This window comes from Oncorhynchus keta, chromosome 14 (genome assembly GCF_023373465.1).
Source record: "Oncorhynchus keta strain PuntledgeMale-10-30-2019 chromosome 14, Oket_V2, whole genome shotgun sequence".
Taxonomy (NCBI): domain Eukaryota; kingdom Metazoa; phylum Chordata; class Actinopteri; order Salmoniformes; family Salmonidae; genus Oncorhynchus; species Oncorhynchus keta.
Window position 1 is genome coordinate 7,953,515 of NC_068434.1, and position 16,880 is coordinate 7,970,394.

Genomic DNA, 16,880 nt, shown 5'->3' on the forward strand with positions numbered 1-16,880 from the left:
CTCTTTGACAGATATATTGTGTGAGAACTATGTGAAATGTTGACCTCCATGGCAGATATATTGTGGGAGATCTATGATGTGAAAATTCTGGATAATTTGAAGAACATCTATACATCTTTATCCAACCAACCTTGCGAACATTTGGGGAGAGTATTGATAAACGTAAAGAAACTGATTTAATTTGTAACCTTGAAGAAGACACACTGCTGTTCACAAGGCCTGTAGTTTTTATAGTATCAGATTAACACTCTGGTCTCTTCTTTGTCTTGTGTTATTGGTTGTCAATAAACAAAACAGACAAATAAGTAATTACTCACCTGATCCTGATCATCCATTATCCAAGATGGAGAGTCATGAATAATGATCATGTAAAACAGAAAGCATTAATTATTATTGTTCATTGAATTTCTGTCTCATTACATAATTTAATAAAATACCACACATCATATTGGAATGACTGTTCATCACATTTACTACTAATGTACATCTAGGGAAAGAGATGTAAGCAGCACTATTATGTGAGCAGTCAGAGAATGACTGAATGCTTCATACTAGGACATCAAACTGAATTCAAGCTGATTCTATTTTCATTCTGGAGTGTGAAATATTGACCTCTATGGCAGATATATAGTGGGAGGACTATGTGAAATATTGACCTCTATGGCAGGTATATAGTGGGAGGACTATGTGAAATATTGACCTCTATAGCAGATATATAATGGGAGAACTAAGTGAAATATTGACCTCTTTGGCAGATATATAGTGGGAGGACTATGTGAAATATTGACCTCTATAGCAGATATATTGTGGGAGGACTATGTGAAATATTGACCTCTATGGCAGATATATAGTGGGAGGACTATGTGAAATTGTCACGTTCTGACCTTTATTTCCTTTGTTTTGTCATTATTTAGTATGGTCAGGGCGTGAGTTGGGGTGGGCAGTCTATGTTTGTTTTTCTATGATTTGGGTATTTCTATGTTTCTGCCTAGTATGGTTCTCAATCAGAGGCAGGTGTCATTAGTTGTCTCTGATTGAGAATCATACTTAGGTAGCCTGGGTTTCACTGTGTCTTTGTGGGTGATTGTTCCTGTCTCTGTCTTTGCACCAGATAGGACTGTTTTGGGTTTTCACGGTTCTTGTTTTTGTTAGTTTGTTCATGTGAAGTGATTTATTAAAACATGAATCAAAACAACCACGCTGCGCTTTGGTCCGCCTCTCCGTCAATGGAAGAAATCCCTTACAGAAATGTTGATCTCTACGGCAGATATATTGTGGGAGGACTACGTGAAATATTGACCTCAATGGCAGATATATAGTGGGAGAACTATGTGAAATATTGACCTCTATAGCAGATATATAGTGGGAGGACTATGTGAAATATTGACCTCTATAGCAGATATATAGTGGGAGGACTATGTTAAATATTGACCTCTATAGCAGATATATAGTGGGAGGACTATGTGAAATATTGACCTCTATAGCAGATATATAGTGGGAGGACTATGTTAAATATTGACCTCTATAGCAGATATATTGTGGGAGGACTATGTGAAATATTGACCTCTATAGCAGATATATAGTGAGAGGACTATGTGAAATATTGACATCCGTGGCAGATATATAGTGGGAGGACTATGTGAAATATTGACCTCTATAGCAGATATATAGTGGGAGGACTATGTGAAATATTGACCTCCATGGCAGATATATAGTGGGAGGACTATGTGAAATATTGACCTCTATAGCAGATATATAGTGGGAGGACTATGTGAAATATTGACCTCCATGGCAGATATATTGTGAAAGGGAAAGGAAAGGGGATACCTAGTCAGTTGTCCAACTGATCGTATTCAACTGAGATGTCTCTTCCGCATTTTGTCACGCCTTGGTCTTAGTATTTTGTGTTTTCTTTATTATTTGTTCAGGCCAGGGTGTGACATGGGTTTATTGTGTTGTCGTATTGGGGTTTTTGTAGGCATTGGGATTGTGGCTGAGTAGGGGTGTCTAGAATTGGCTTGGCTGCCTGAGGTCGGTTCTCAATCAGAGTCAGGTGATTCTCGTTGTCTCTGATTGGGAACCATATTTAGGTAGCCTGGGTTTCACTGTGTATTTTGTGGGTGATTGTTCCTATCTCTGTGTTTGTTTGCACCAGATTAGGCTCAGTCACTTTGGTTTTTCTTTTTTCCTTGTTTTGGAAGAGAAGAGAACGAGCGCCATTCTCCTTGCGGAGATGGTGCTAAATCCATCAACACGGTCGGTCCCTGGGATTGGGCTGGCCAACACGATTCGGTTTGCTTGGAAGGAAAAGGAGTTGGAGCCTTTCGGACGGGAAACTTTTGGAAGGATAATATTGATGGGGATTCTAAAGCTGACGGTGAAGGAAGTGTTTTGTTTCCAAGGCAACTCGTTGGAGGGAGCATACGACGTGGCACTATATACAGAGGAGAAACACGATGATATCCTGAGAAGGGCAAGAGCAGTGACAGGTGAGAGGCCGATGAGCCACTATGAAATAACAAGCCTGTCGAAGAACAACTTTAGGGTTGTAACTGTCAACATTTACAACCCATACGTTAAGGACGAAGAGGTGAGGGCCTTTTTGGGGAGATACATGGATAACGTCTCCTCAGCAAGGCACCTCAAAGACTCTCTTGGGTTTTGGAATGGGAGGAGAGGATTCCAGGCCCTCCTCAGAGAGGACCCAAAGGGACATGGTGGCTACCTCCATCCTCCTGCTATGTTCTCCCTAGGGGCTGACAGGGGGACGTTGTATTATGCACGTCAGCCCCCATTTTGCAGGCGCTGTATGGCCTACGGACACATATTCGCCTCGTGCAGCACAAGAAAATGCAGATTTTGTGGATCTGAGGAACACGAGGCGAGGATTGTGACAAGCCTAAGACGTGCCACGGGTGTGGCTCGTCAGCACACCTGTGGCGGGGGTGCCCGGCTCGTCAGAGGTCATATGCGCCTGCGGCTCGGGGGGGCAGGAAGCACGCCTCATGACCAGAGTACAGGTCCAGAGGGTAAGGCCGCAAGGAAGGAGGAGGAGCCAGAAGCGGCGGATGGAAGAGAGAAGGAAACAGAAGGCACGGGAGTAGGAGAACCAGGAAAAGCGGCGGAAGAAGGCAACCGAGTGGAGGAGCATGAGAGAGAAGAAAGCGAGGGAGGAGTGGTGGAGAAGGAGACGGTGGAAGAGCAAGTGGACTGGGGGAAAGTGCCATGGTGGAAGAGATGAGGGGTATGGTGGAGGAGCTGGCGGGGGGAGGGTGGTATCTCTCCACTGCCGCCATCACCAAAGAAGAGAATGAAGAGGAGGGTGCGATTGGCCGACAGTGAGAGGGAGGGGATGGCCAAGAGAGTGATGGGGGTGGGAGAAACCTCTGGGTTGCTGCTGGTTTCCCCAGGCCCTCAACTTCTGTTGGGTGGGGACACACCTAACAAGACTCAGGACTGGGTACAGGAGGAGGTGGGGAGTTTTTTGTTTGGGGACTCAGCCTCCCCGATTTTTTTCCAAACCAGCTGCAGCACTGGGGAGGGGGAGGTGTGTGGGGGTAGACCCAGGGTGCAGGGCACCCCGGAGCCAAACACTAATCCTGCATCCTGGGTTGGTGAGATGGAGGAAGAAGGGGGGATGTCAGGAATACGAATGGTGTTCTCACCGGTAGATATGGAGCAGGGGAGCATCGGGTGAGTCTCCTGGTTTTTTTTTTCTGTCTGGATTTAGAATTTGAGTGTATTACATGTTTTTATTTTATTCTTTCATGGGGTCTAATTTTACTTTTGTTAGTTTAAATGTAAGGGGTTTAAGGGATTTTGTTAAGAGGAGGGCGGTTTTTAGTTATTTGGAGGGTGTGGGGTTTGATTTTTGTTTTTTACAGGAGGTTCACCTGAGGGATGGAGGGGATGTTAGTAGGTTTAAGAGGGAGTGGGACAAGGGGGAGTCGTTTTGGGGTGTTGGGGCGGTGCACTCATCGGGGGTAGGGATTTTGTGTGGGCACAGGGAGGTAAAAGTGGAGGATTCTTTTGTGGTAATGCAGGGGAGGGTTATAGGGGTGGATGTCACGATAAGGGATTGTAAATTTAGATTAGTGGTGGTGTATGGGCCACAGGTGGTGGCAGACAGGAGGGAGATGGTGGACTGTCTGACGCCCTGTGTGTCACAAATAGGAAATTAGTGATAGGGGGATTTTAATACAGATTTAGGAATAGGGAGGGATAGCAGTGCAGGCGCCATTGCTGGGCTAATGGCTTGCCATGGTCTGGTAGATGGTGGTCTGCACACTACTCCGAAAATGGCCGGTCCTACATGGCGCAACTCCAGGGGGTTGAGCGAAGGCTTGACTATATTTTTGTACCCAGGTCTTTGGGTAGGTAAGTTGTCTGGGCGGCTGTTGCCTGTTTTCTTTCGGATCACGACGGGGTGCTCCTGCAGGTGGGGTCGCCAGTCTGCCTCTTTGGTAGGGGGTACTGGAAGTTAGATCGGGATGTGCTGGAGGAGCAGGCTTTTGTTGACGGGTTTTATGGTTTCTTTTGAGGCTTGAAGGCCTCCGGTCCATGTGGGAGGGGGTGTTAGAGTGGTGGGAATTAGTTAAGGTGAGGATTAGGGCTTTTATAATAGGGTATTGCAAGAGGGAAAAAAAGGAGGAGAGGAGGGAGGTGGATCGTATCCAAAGGTTAATTGAACTCGAATACGAGGCAGGCAACCTCGGCAGGTCGTTTGACTGGGAGAGATCTGCAACCCTAAAGGCGCAGCTCAGGGAGTTGCAGGAGCGGAAGGCTCGAGCTTTCCTGGAACGTGCGCATAGTGGCTTTCTAGAACATAATGAGACTTGTTCTGCTATGTTCTTTAAGTCGGTTAGGGCCAGACAGAGTAGGAAGGTAATGCATGGCGTTAGGGAAGAAAATGGTAGTATAGTTAGAGAACCAGACGATATGGTCAGGGTGACAACTGATCATTTCCAAGGTTTATTTAAGGAAAGGTAAATAGATGTAGAGCAGGGAAATGTGTTTCTAGAACACTTGTCCAGGCGGTTGCCGGAGGACATTAGAGAAGTGATGGAGGCCCAGATTTCACTAGAAGAGGTTGAGAGCGCTCTTAGGAGGATGGGAAAAGGGAAGGTGCCTGGGATGGATGGGCTGCCGGCTGAGTTTTATCTCAAGTTTTGGGGTATACTTGGACCAGTGGTCCTCGAAGTCTTGAAGGCCATCCTTGAGACAGGGGTCCCGGGGGGATCAATGGCTGTTGGTGTGCTGTCACTTTTATATAAGAAGGGGGAAGTAACAGACCTTGGCAACTGGCGGCCGTTGACCATGCTGTGTGTAGATTACAAGCTACTTGCAAAGGTTTTAGCAGACCGGTTGCGCACAGCCCTTCCCTACGTCGTCCATGAGGATCAGACATGCGGGGTAGAGGGCCGCTCTATTAGATGGAACCTACAGTTAATCAGGGACTCCATCGCTTGGGTTGAAGACAGAGGACTGCCTTTAATGGTAGCAGCGCTAGATCAGGCGAAAGCCTTTGATCGCGTGAATAGATCCTTTTTATTCAGAGTGTTAGGTCGATTAGGATTTGGGGAGAAGTTCATAGGATGGATTCGTACATTATATGTCGGAGCAGGGTGCCGAGTTAGTGTAAATAGTCACTTGGGTGACGTTTTGATCTGTCGTCTGGGGTCAGGCAGGGGTGCCCACTCTCGGCTCTCCTCTTCGTTCTGTACATGGAGCCTCTGGGGCTGCCATTAGGGCAGACACAAAGGGTGGAAGGCTTGTTGATCCCTGGAAGTGGTGGGTTGCGTGTTAAGATGACGCAGTATGCCGACGACACTTCCTTGCTGCTGTGCAAGGACTCGTGCCTGACAAGGTCCCTTGCCATCTTTGGGGATTTCACCCGAGCGTCGGGATCAGTTCTGAACCATGCAAAGTCTTCCGTCAAGTTTTTCGGAAGATGGCATGGTAGAACGGATGTGCCTGGGGGTTATCTCTCTGTGAGGGGGCCCTGAGGATTCTCGGGTCCATTTTGAGACCTCCTGCTCAGCGACGCTGAACTGGAACATGCGTATCGCAGTGGTACAGAGGAAGCTAGCAATGTGGAAGGCTAGGTATTTGTCTTTTATGGGCAAAGTCCTGGTCCTAAAGGTGGATGTGTTGCCGTCTCTTTTGTATTTGGCGTACATCTACCCATTGCCGGCTTGTCTGAGGAGGCCTCTAGTGAGGCTTGTGTTTCAGTTCATGTGGAGTGGCAGGTGCGAGTGGGTCGCCAGGGCACGCATGATCTGTCCCATTGGGGAGGGAGGTAGGGGGGTACCACATTTCCCTCTCAAGCTGGACACAATTTTTGTTTCTTTCTTGTTAACGGAGCTTGCTCATCCAGTGATACACCCATCCGGTTACCTCCTGCGGGTGTTCTTCTCGTATCAGGCGAGAAGCGTAATGGTGTGGTCTAACACGGGTTCTCGGGCGGAACAGCTGCCGTGGCACTTTGGTCATGCGGCCAAGTGGCTGTGTGCGCACCCTGAGGTTGAAGTTGCCCGAGTAGGTTTAGATCACAGGCACCTGTACGAGGAGGTCAGAAAGGCAGGGAGTCCGTCACCTGTAGTCGGCATCTCGGAAGTGGTCTGGGAGGGAGTGCAGGCGCGGGGTCTGGACAACAGGCTCAAGGACCTGAATTGGTTGAGCCTCCATAAGTGCTTGCCGGTATGTTCCATCATGTACCGGTATAGTTTGGTGCAATCCCCCACCTGTCCAAGATCCTCTTGTGGCATGGAGGAGACTGTGCGCCATGTCTTTTGGGACTGTGCCTTTGCCGGAGTAGTATGGGCTAGGGCACGGGTGTTGTTAGGTTTGGTAAGGGGGATTTTGTATTGACGTGGGCCAGGTTAGAGAGAGGTGTAGGGAGAGCGAGAGGGACGGATAGGGACAGGTTTCTGCTCTGGCTTCTCATGAGTCTCTTTAAACGGGGGCTGTGGGAAGCCAGGCAGAACATGGTGAAGACAGGGAGAGATTGGGGGGTGGAAGGGATAGTGAGGAGGGTGGAATGAGATTTGAGGGGGAGGATGAAGAGGGAGGAGAGGAAGTGGGGGCAGCATGCTGCTCGGGAGAGGTGGAAGGGGGGTTTAGGGCTGGGTGTCATTTAGATTTGTAAGGGGATAGATTAGGGACGGGGAGATAGGGAAAGGTATTTTGTAGGGTGACGGGGAGGGAAGATGCTCCCCTGAGGTCTTGTTTGGGGTTTATGTTTAGTTAAATTATTTAAATTAAAATACCATTATTTGAGTATGTATGAAAATTATGAGTTGTAAAGAATGAATGGTATTGAAGATAATAAATTATTTTTTATTTAAAAAAAAGATAACCTATACAGCCTTTCGCGTTTCGTTTGTTGTTTTTGGATATATATTAGTTATTTCATGTATCGTCGTTTCTTCATTAAAGAACATGAGTAACCACCACGCTGCATTTTGGTCCGACTCTCCTTCAACAGACGAACGCCGTTACAGAATCACCCACCACACCCGGACCAAGCGGCGTGGTAACAGGCAGCGACAGCAGGAGCAGCGAAAGGAGGAATGGACATGGGAAGACGTGTTGGATGGCAAAGGTTGTTACACTTGGGAGGAGATACTGGCCGGAAGAGATCGCCTCCCATGGGAACAGGTGGAGGAACTTAGGAGAGCAGAGGCAGCCGGAGAGAGGAGCCGACGATACGAGGGAACACGGTTGGCAAGGAAGCCCGAAAAGCAGCCCCAAAATGTATTGGGGGCTCAGGAGAGTGTGGCAGAGTCAGGAGACAGACCTGAGCCAACTCCCCTGTTAATCGTGAGGAGCAGCGATCAAAGGACTTCTGGACTTGGGAAGAGATATTGGACGGAAAAGGACCATGGGCACAGCCTGGTGAATATCGACGCCCCAAAGAAGAACTGGAGGCGGCGAAAGCGGAGAGGCGCTGGTATGAGGAGGCAGCACGGCGACGCGGATGGAAGCCTGAGAGTCAGCCCCAAAAAATTATTTGGGGGGGCTCACAGGGAGTATGGCGATGCCAGGTAGGAGACCTGCGCAAACTCCCTGTGCTTACCGGGGGGCTAGAGAGACCGGGCAGGCAATGTGTTATGCTATGGAGCGCACGGTGTCTCCAGTGCGGGTGCATAGCCCGGTGCGGTACATACCAGCTCTTCGTATTAGCCGGGCTAGAGTGGGCATCGAGCCAGGTAAGGTTGGGCAGGCTCGGTGCTCAAGAGCTCCAGTGCGCCTGCACGGTCCGGTCTATCCAGAGCCACCTCCACACACCAGTCCTCCGGTGGCAGCTACCCGCACCAGGCTTCCTGTGCGTGTCCTCGATCCAGTACCACCAGTTCCAGCACCACGCACCAGGCCTTCAGTGCGCCTCGCCTCCAGCTATCAGAGCCTTCCTTCTCTCTAGCGCTGTCGGAGCCTCCCGCCTGTTCAGCGCAGCCAGAGCCTTCCTCCTCTACAGCGCTGCCGGAGCCTCCCGCCTGTTCAGCGCAGCCAGAGCTGCCAGCCTGCATGGAGCAGCCAGAGCTGTCATTCTGCATGGAGCAGCCAGAGCTGCCAGGTTGCATGGAGCAGCCAGAGCTGTCAGTCTGCATAGAGAGCCAGTCTGCACAGAGCTGCCAGTCTGCATAGAGCTGCCAGTCTGCATAGAGCTGCCAGTCTGCATAGAGCTGCCAGTCTGCATAGAGCTGCCAGTCTGCATAGAGCAGCCAGAGCTGTCAGTCTGCATAGAGCAGCCAGAGCTGTCAGTCTGCATGGAGCTGCCAGTCTGCATGGAGCAGCCAGAGCTGCCAGTCTGCATGGAGCAGCCAGAGCAGCCAGTCTACATGGAGCAGCCAGAGCAGCCAGATCTGCCAGTCAGCCAGACTCTTCCAGATCTACCAGTTAACCAGAATCTTCCAGATCTGCCAGTCAACCAGACTCTTCCAGATCTGCCAGTCAAACAGGATCTGCCGGAACCAACTACCTGCCTGAGATTCCTCTCAGTGCTGAGCTTCCTCTCAGTGCTGAGCTTCCTCTCAGTGCTGGGTTTCCACTCAGTGCTGAGCTGCCCCTCAGTCCCGAGCTTCCCCTCAGTCCCGAGTTTCCCCTCAGTCCCGAGTTTCCCCTCAGTCCCGAGCTTCCCTCAGTCCCGAGCTTCCCCTCAGTCCCGAGCTTCCCCTCAGTCCCGAGCTTCCCCTCAGTCCCGAGCTTCCCCTCAGTCCCGAGCTTCCCCTCAGTCCCGAGCTACCCCTCAGTCCGAGCTTCCCCTCAGTCCCGAGCTACCCCTCAGTCCCGAGCTACCCCTCAGTCCTGAGCTGCCCCTCAGTCCCGAGCTGCCCCTCAGTCACGAGCTGCCCCTCAGTCCAGTGGGGTTCTGGGTGAGGACTACTAGGCCATGGTCGGCGGCGAGGGTGGACTATCCCAGGACGCAAGGGGGAGGAACTAAGACATTAATGGAGTGGGGTCCACGTCCCGAGCCGGAGCCGCCATCATGGACAGACGCCCACCCGGACCCTCCCTATGGTTTTGTGGTGCGTCCGGGAGTCCGCACCTTAGGGGGTGGTTCTGTCACGCCTTGGTCTTACTATTTTGTGTTTTCTTTATTATTTGTTCAGGCCAGGGTGTGACATGGGTTTATTGTGTTGTCGTATTGGGGTTTTTGTAGGTATTGGGATTGTGGCTGAGTAGGGGTGTCTAGAATTGGCTTGGCTGCCTGAGGCGGTTCTCAATCAGAGTCAGGTGATTCTCGTTGTCTCTGATTGGGAATCATATTTAGGTAGCCTGGGTTTCACTGTGTATTTTGTGGGTGATTGTTCCTGTCTTTGTGTTAGTTAGCACTAGATAGGCTGTATAGGTTTTCGTTTCGTTTTGTTGTTTTTTGTATATATATAGTTATTTCATGTATCGTCGTTTCTTCATTAAAGAACATGAGTAACCACCACGCTGCATTTTGGTCCGCTTCTCCTTCAACAGACGAACGCCGTTACACATTTAACTCAACCCCTCTAAAATGTTGAGCTCTACAACAGATATTTTGTGGGAGGGAAAGGTGAAATGTTGACCTCTTTGACAGATATATTGTGTGAGAACTATGTGAAATGTTGACCTCCATGGCAGATATATTGTGGGAGATCTATGATGTGAAAATTCTGGATAATTTGAAGAACATCTATACATCTTTATCCAACCAACCTTGCGAACATTTGGGGAGAGTATTGATAAACGTAAAGAAACTGATTTAATTTGTAACCTTGAAGAAGACACACTGCTGTTCACAAGGCCTGTAGTTTTTATAGTATCAGATTAACACTCTGGTCTCTTCTTTGTCTTGTGTTATTGGTTGTCAATAAACAAAACAGACAAATAAGTAATTACTCACCCCAATCTGATCATCCATTATCCAAGATGGAGAGTCATGAATAATGATCATGTAAAACAGAATGCATTAATTATTATTGTTCATTGAATTTCTGTCTCATTACATAATTTAATAAAATACCACACATCATATTGGAATGACTGTTCATCACATTTACTACTAATGTACATCTAGGGAAAGAGATGTAAGCAGCACTATTATGTGAGCAGTCAGAGAATGACTGAATGCTTCATACTAAGATACTAATGATTCATACTAGGACATCAAACTGAATTCAAGCTGATTATATTTTCATTCTGGAGTGTGAAATGTTGACCTCTTTGGCAGATATATAGTGGGAGGACTATGTGAAATATTGACCTCTATGGCAGATATATTGTGGGAGGACTATGTGAAATATTGACCTCTATGGCAGATATATAGTGGGAGGACTATGTGAAATATTGACCTCTATGGCAGATATATTATGGGAGGACTATGTGAAATATTGACCTCTATAGCAGATATATAGTGGGAGGACTATGTGAAATATTGACCTCTATAGCAGATATATTGTGGGAGGACTATGTGAAATATTGACCTCTATGGCAGATATATAGTGGGAGGACTATGTGAAATTGTCACGTTCTGACCTTTATTTCCTTTGTTTTGTCATTATTTAGTATGGTCAGGGCGTGAGTTGGGGTGGGCAGTCTATGTTTGTTTTTCTATGATTTGGGTATTTCTATGTTTCTGCCTAGTATGGTTCTCAATCAGAGGCAGGTGTCATTAGTTGTCTCTGATTGAGAATCATACTTAGGTAGCCTGGGTTTCACTGTGTGTTTGTGGGTGATTGTTCCTGTCTCTGTCTTTGCACCAGATAGGACTGTTTTGGGTTTTCACGGTTCTTGTTTTTGTTAGTTTGTTCATGTGAAGTGATTTATTAAAACATGAATCAAAACAACCACGCTGCGCTTTGGTCCGCCTCTCCGTCAATGGAAGAAATCCCTTACAGAAATGTTGATCTCTACGGCAGATATATTGTGGGAGGACTACGTGAAATATTGACCTCAATGGCAGATATATAGTGGGAGAACTATGTGAAATATTGACCTCTATAGCAGATATATAGTGGGAAGACTATGTGAAATATTGACCTCTATAGCAGATATATAGTGGGAGGACTATGTGAAATATTGACCTCTATAGCAGATATATAGTGGGAGGACTATGTTAAATATTGACCTCTATAGCAGATATATTGTGGGAGGACTATGTGAAATATTGACCTCTATAGCAGATATATAGTGAGAGGACTATGTGAAATATTGACCTCTATGGCAGATATATAGTGGGAGGACTATGTGAAATATTGACATCCGTGGCAGATATATAGTGGGAGGACTATGTGAAATATTGACCTCTATAGCAGATATATAGTGGGAGGACTATGTGAAATATTGACCTCTATAGCAGATATATAGTGGGAGGACTATGTGAAATATTGACCTCCATGGCAGATATATTGTGAAAGGGAAAGGAAAGGGGGATACCTAGTCAGTTGTCCAACTGATCGTATTCAACTGAGATGTCTCTTCCGCATTTTGTCACGCCTTGGTCTTAGTATTTTGTGTTTTCTTTATTATTTGTTCAGGCCAGGGTGTGACATGGGTTTATTGTGTTGTCGTATTGGGGTTTTTGTAGGCATTGGGATTGTGGCTGAGTAGGGGTGTCTAGAATTGGCTTGGCTGCCTGAGGTCGGTTCTCAATCAGAGTCAGGTGATTCTCGTTGTCTCTGATTGGGAACCATATTTAGGTAGCCTGGGTTTCACTGTGTATTTTGTGGGTGATTGTTCCTTTCTCTGTGTTTGTTTGCACCAGATTAGGCTCAGTCACTTTGGTTTTTCTTTTTTCCTTGTTTTGGAAGAGAAGAGAACGAGCGCCATTCTCCTTGCGGAGATGGTGCTAAATCCATCAACACGGTCGGTCCCTGGGATTGGGCTGGCCAACACGATTCGGTTTGCTTGGAAGGAAAAGGAGTTGGAGCCTTTCGGACGGGAAACTTTTGGAAGGATAATATTGATGGGGATTCTAAAGCTGACGGTGAAGGAAGTGTTTTGTTTCCAAGGCAACTCGTTGGAGGGAGCATACGACGTGGCACTATATACAGAGGAGAAACACGATGATATCCTGAGAAGGGCAAGAGCAGTGACAGGTGAGAGGCCGATGAGCCACTATGAAATAACAAGCCTGTCGAAGAACAACTTTAGGTTGTAACTGTCAACATTTACAACCCATACGTTAAGGACGAAGAGGTGAGGGCCTTTTTGGGGAGATACATGGATAACGTCTCCTCAGCAAGGCACCTCAAAGACTCTCTTGGGTTTTGGAATGGGAGGAGAGGATTCCAGGCCCTCCTCAGAGAGGACCCAAAGGGACATGGTGGCTACCTCCATCCTCCTGCTATGTTCTCCCTAGGGGCTGACAGGGGGACGTTGTATTATGCACGTCAGCCCCCATTTTGCAGGCGCTGTATGGCCTACGGACACATATTCGCCTCGTGCAGCACAAGAAAATGCAGATTTTGTGGATCTGAGGAACACGAGGCGAGGATTGTGACAAGCCTAAGACGTGCCACGGGTGTGGCTCGTCAGCACACCTGTGGCGGGGTGCCCGGCTCGTCAGAGGTCATATGCGCCTGCGGCTCGGGGGGCAGGAAGCACGCCTCATGACCAGAGTACAGGTCCAGAGGGTAAGGCCGCAAGGAAGGAGGAGGAGCCAGAAGCGGCGGATGGAAGAGAGAAGGAAACAGAAGGCACGGGAGTAGGAGAACCAGGAAAAGCGGCGGAAGAAGGCAACCGAGTGGAGGAGCATGAGAGAGAAGAAAGCGAGGGAGGAGTGGTGGAGAAGGAGACGGTGGAAGAGCAAGTGGACTGGGGGGAAAGTGCCATGGTGGAAGAGATGAGGGGTATGGTGGAGGAGCTGGCGGGGGGGGGAGGGTGGTATCTCTCCACTGCCGCCATCACCAAAGAAGAGAATGAAGAGGAGGGTGCGATTGGCCGACAGTGAGAGGGAGGGGATGGCCAAGAGAGTGATGGGGGTGGGAGAAACCTCTGGGTTGCTGCTGGTTTCCCCAGGCCCTCAACTTCTGTTGGGTGGGGACACACCTAACAAGACTCAGGACTGGGTACAGGAGGAGGTGGGGAGTTTTTTTGTTTGGGGACTCAGCCTCCCCGATTTTTTCCAAACCAGCTGCAGCACTGGGGAGGGGAGGTGTGTGGGGGTAGACCCAGGGTGCAGGGCACCCCGGAGCCAAACACTAATCCTGCATCCTGGGTTGGTGAGATGGAGGAAGAAGGGGGATGTCAGGAATACGAATGGTGTTCTCACCGGTAGATATGGAGCAGGGGAGCATCGGGTGAGTCTCCTGGTTTTTTTTTTTTCTGTCTGGATTTAGAATTTGAGTGTATTACATGTTTTTATTTTATTCTTTCATGGGGTCTAATTTTACTTTTGTTAGTTTAAATGTAAGGGGTTTAAGGGATTTTGTTAAGAGGAGGGCGGTTTTTAGTTATTTGGAGGGTGTGGGGTTTGATTTTTGTTTTTTACAGGAGGTTCACCTGAGGATGGAGGGATGTTAGTAGGTTTAAGAGGGAGTGGGACAAGGGGGAGTCGTTTTGGGGTGTTGGGGCGGTGCACTCATCGGGGGTAGGGATTTTGTGTGGGCACAGGGAGGTAAAAGTGGAGGATTCTTTTGTGGTAATGCAGGGAGGGTTATAGGGGTGGATGTCACGATAAGGGATTGTAAATTTAGATTAGTGGTGGTGTATGGGCCACAGGTGGTGGCAGACAGGAGGGAGATGGTGGACTGTCTGACGCCCCTGTGTGTCACAAATAGGAAATTAGTGATAGGGGGGATTTTAATACAGATTTAGGAATAGGGAGGGATAGCAGTGCAGGCGCCATTGCTGGGCTAATGGCTTGCCATGGTCTGGTAGATGGTGGTCTGCACACTACTCCGAAAATGGCCGGTCCTACATGGCGCAACTCCAGGGGGGTTGAGCGAAGGCTTGACTATATTTTTGTACCCAGGTCTTTGGGTAGGTAAGTTGTCTGGGCGGCTGTTGCCTGTTTTCTTTTCGGATCACGACGGGGTGCTCCTGCAGGTGGGGTCGCCAGTCTGCCTCTTTGGTAGGGGGTACTGGAAGTTAGATCGGGATGTGCTGGAGGAGCAGGCTTTTGTTGACGGGTTTTATGGTTTCTTTTGGAGGCTTGAAGGCCTCCGGTCCATGTGGGAGGGGGTGTTAGAGTGGTGGGAATTAGTTAAGGTGAGGATTAGGGCTTTTATAATAGGGTATTGCAAGAGGGAAAAAAGGGAGGAGAGGAGGGAGGTGGATCGTATCCAAAGGTTAATTGAACTCGAATACGAGGCAGGCAACCTCGGCAGGTCGTTTGACTGGGAGAGATCTGCAACCCTAAAGGCGCAGCTCAGGGAGTTGCAGGAGCGGAAGGCTCGAGCTTTCCTGGAACGTGCGCATAGTGGCTTTCTAGAACATAATGAGACTTGTTCTGCTATGTTCTTTAAGTCGGTTAGGGCCAGACAGAGTAGGAAGGTAATGCATGGCGTTAGGGAAGAAAATGGTAGTATAGTTAGAGAACCAGAGGATATGGTCAGGGTGACAACTGATCATTTCCAAGGTTTATTTAAGGAAAGGTAAATAGATGTAGAGCAGGGAAATGTGTTTCTAGAACACTTGTCCAGGCGGTTGCCGGAGGACATTAGAGAAGTGATGGAGGCCCAGATTTCACTAGAAGAGGTTGAGAGCGCTCTTAGGAGGATGGGAAAAGGGAAGGTGCCTGGGATGGATGGGCTGCCGGCTGAGTTTTATCTCAAGTTTTGGGGTATACTTGGACCAGTGGTCCTCGAAGTCTTGAAGGCCATCCTTGAGACAGGGGTCCCGGGGGGATCAATGGCTGTTGGTGTGCTGTCACTTTTATATAAGAAGGGGAAGTAACAGACCTTGGCAACTGGCGGCCGTTGACCATGCTGTGTGTAGATTACAAGCTACTTGCAAAGGTTTTAGCAGACCGGTTGCGCACAGCCCTTCCCTACGTCGTCCATGAGGATCAGACATGCGGGGTAGAGGGCCGCTCTATTAGATGGAACCTACAGTTAATCAGGGACTCCATCGCTTGGGTTGAAGACAGAGGACTGCCTTTAATGGTAGCAGCGCTAGATCAGGCGAAAGCCTTTGATCGCGTGAATAGATCCTTTTTATTCAGAGTGTTAGGTCGATTAGGATTTGGGGAGAAGTTCATAGGATGGATTCGTACATTATATGTCGGAGCAGGGTGCCGAGTTAGTGTAAATAGTCACTTGGGTGACGTTTTTGATCTGTCGTCTGGGGTCAGGCAGGGGGTGCCCACTCTCGGCTCTCCTCTTCGTTCTGTACATGGAGCCTCTGGGGGCTGCCATTAGGGCAGACACAAAGGGTGGAAGGCTTGTTGATCCCTGGAAGTGGTGGGTTGCGTGTTAAGATGACGCAGTATGCCGACGACACTTCCTTGCTGCTGTGCAAGGACTCGTGCCTGACAAGGTCCCTTGCCATCTTTGGGGATTTCACCCGAGCGTCGGGATCAGTTCTGAACCATGCAAAGTCTTCCGTCAAGTTTTTCGGAAGATGGCATGGTAGAACGGATGTGCCTGGGGGGTTATCTCTCTGTGAGGGGGCCCTGAGGATTCTCGGGGTCCATTTTGAGACCTCCTGCTCAGCGACGCTGAACTGGAACATGCGTATCGCAGTGGTACAGAGGAAGCTAGCAATGTGGAAGGCTAGGTATTTGTTTTTTATGGGCAAAGTCCTGGTCCTAAAGGTGGATGTGTTGCCGTCTCTTTTGTATTTGGCGTACATCTACCCATTGCCGGCTTGTCTGAGGAGGCCTCTAGTGAGGCTTGTGTTTCAGTTCATGTGGAGTGGCAGGTGCGAGTGGGTCGCCAGGGCACGCATGATCTGTCCCATTGGGGAGGGAGGTAGGGGGGTACCACATTTCCCTCTCAAGCTGGACACAATTTTTGTTTCTTTCTTGTTAACGGAGCTTGCTCATCCAGTGATACACCCATCCGGTTACCTCCTGCGGGTGTTCTTCTCGTATCAGGCGAGAAGCGTAATGGTGTGGTCTAACACGGGTTCTCGGGCGGAACAGCTGCCGTGGCACTTTGGTCATGCGGCCAAGTGGCTGTGTGCGCACCCTGAGGTTGAAGTTGCCCGAGTAGGTTTAGATCACAGGCACCTGTACGAGGAGGTCAGAAAGGCAGGGAGTCCGTCACCTGTAGTCGGCATCTCGGAAGTGGTCTGGGAGGGAGTGCAGGCGCGGGGTCTGGACAACAGGCTCAAGGACCTGAATTGGTTGAGCCTCCATAAGTGCTTGCCGGTATGTTCCATCATGTACCGGTATAGTTTGGTGCAATCCCCCACCTGTCCAAGATCCTCTTGTGGCAGGGAGGAGACTGTGCGCCATGTCTTTT

At 48.9% G+C, this 16,880-nt stretch overlaps 1 protein-coding gene across 1 annotated transcript in view; it reads right to left on the bottom strand.

Moving 5' to 3' along the window:
- Nucleotides 1–16,880, bottom strand: part of LOC127907163 (histone-lysine N-methyltransferase, H3 lysine-79 specific-like) — a 233,665-nt gene that overhangs the window by 160,827 nt on the left and 55,958 nt on the right. The window lies entirely within an intron of this gene.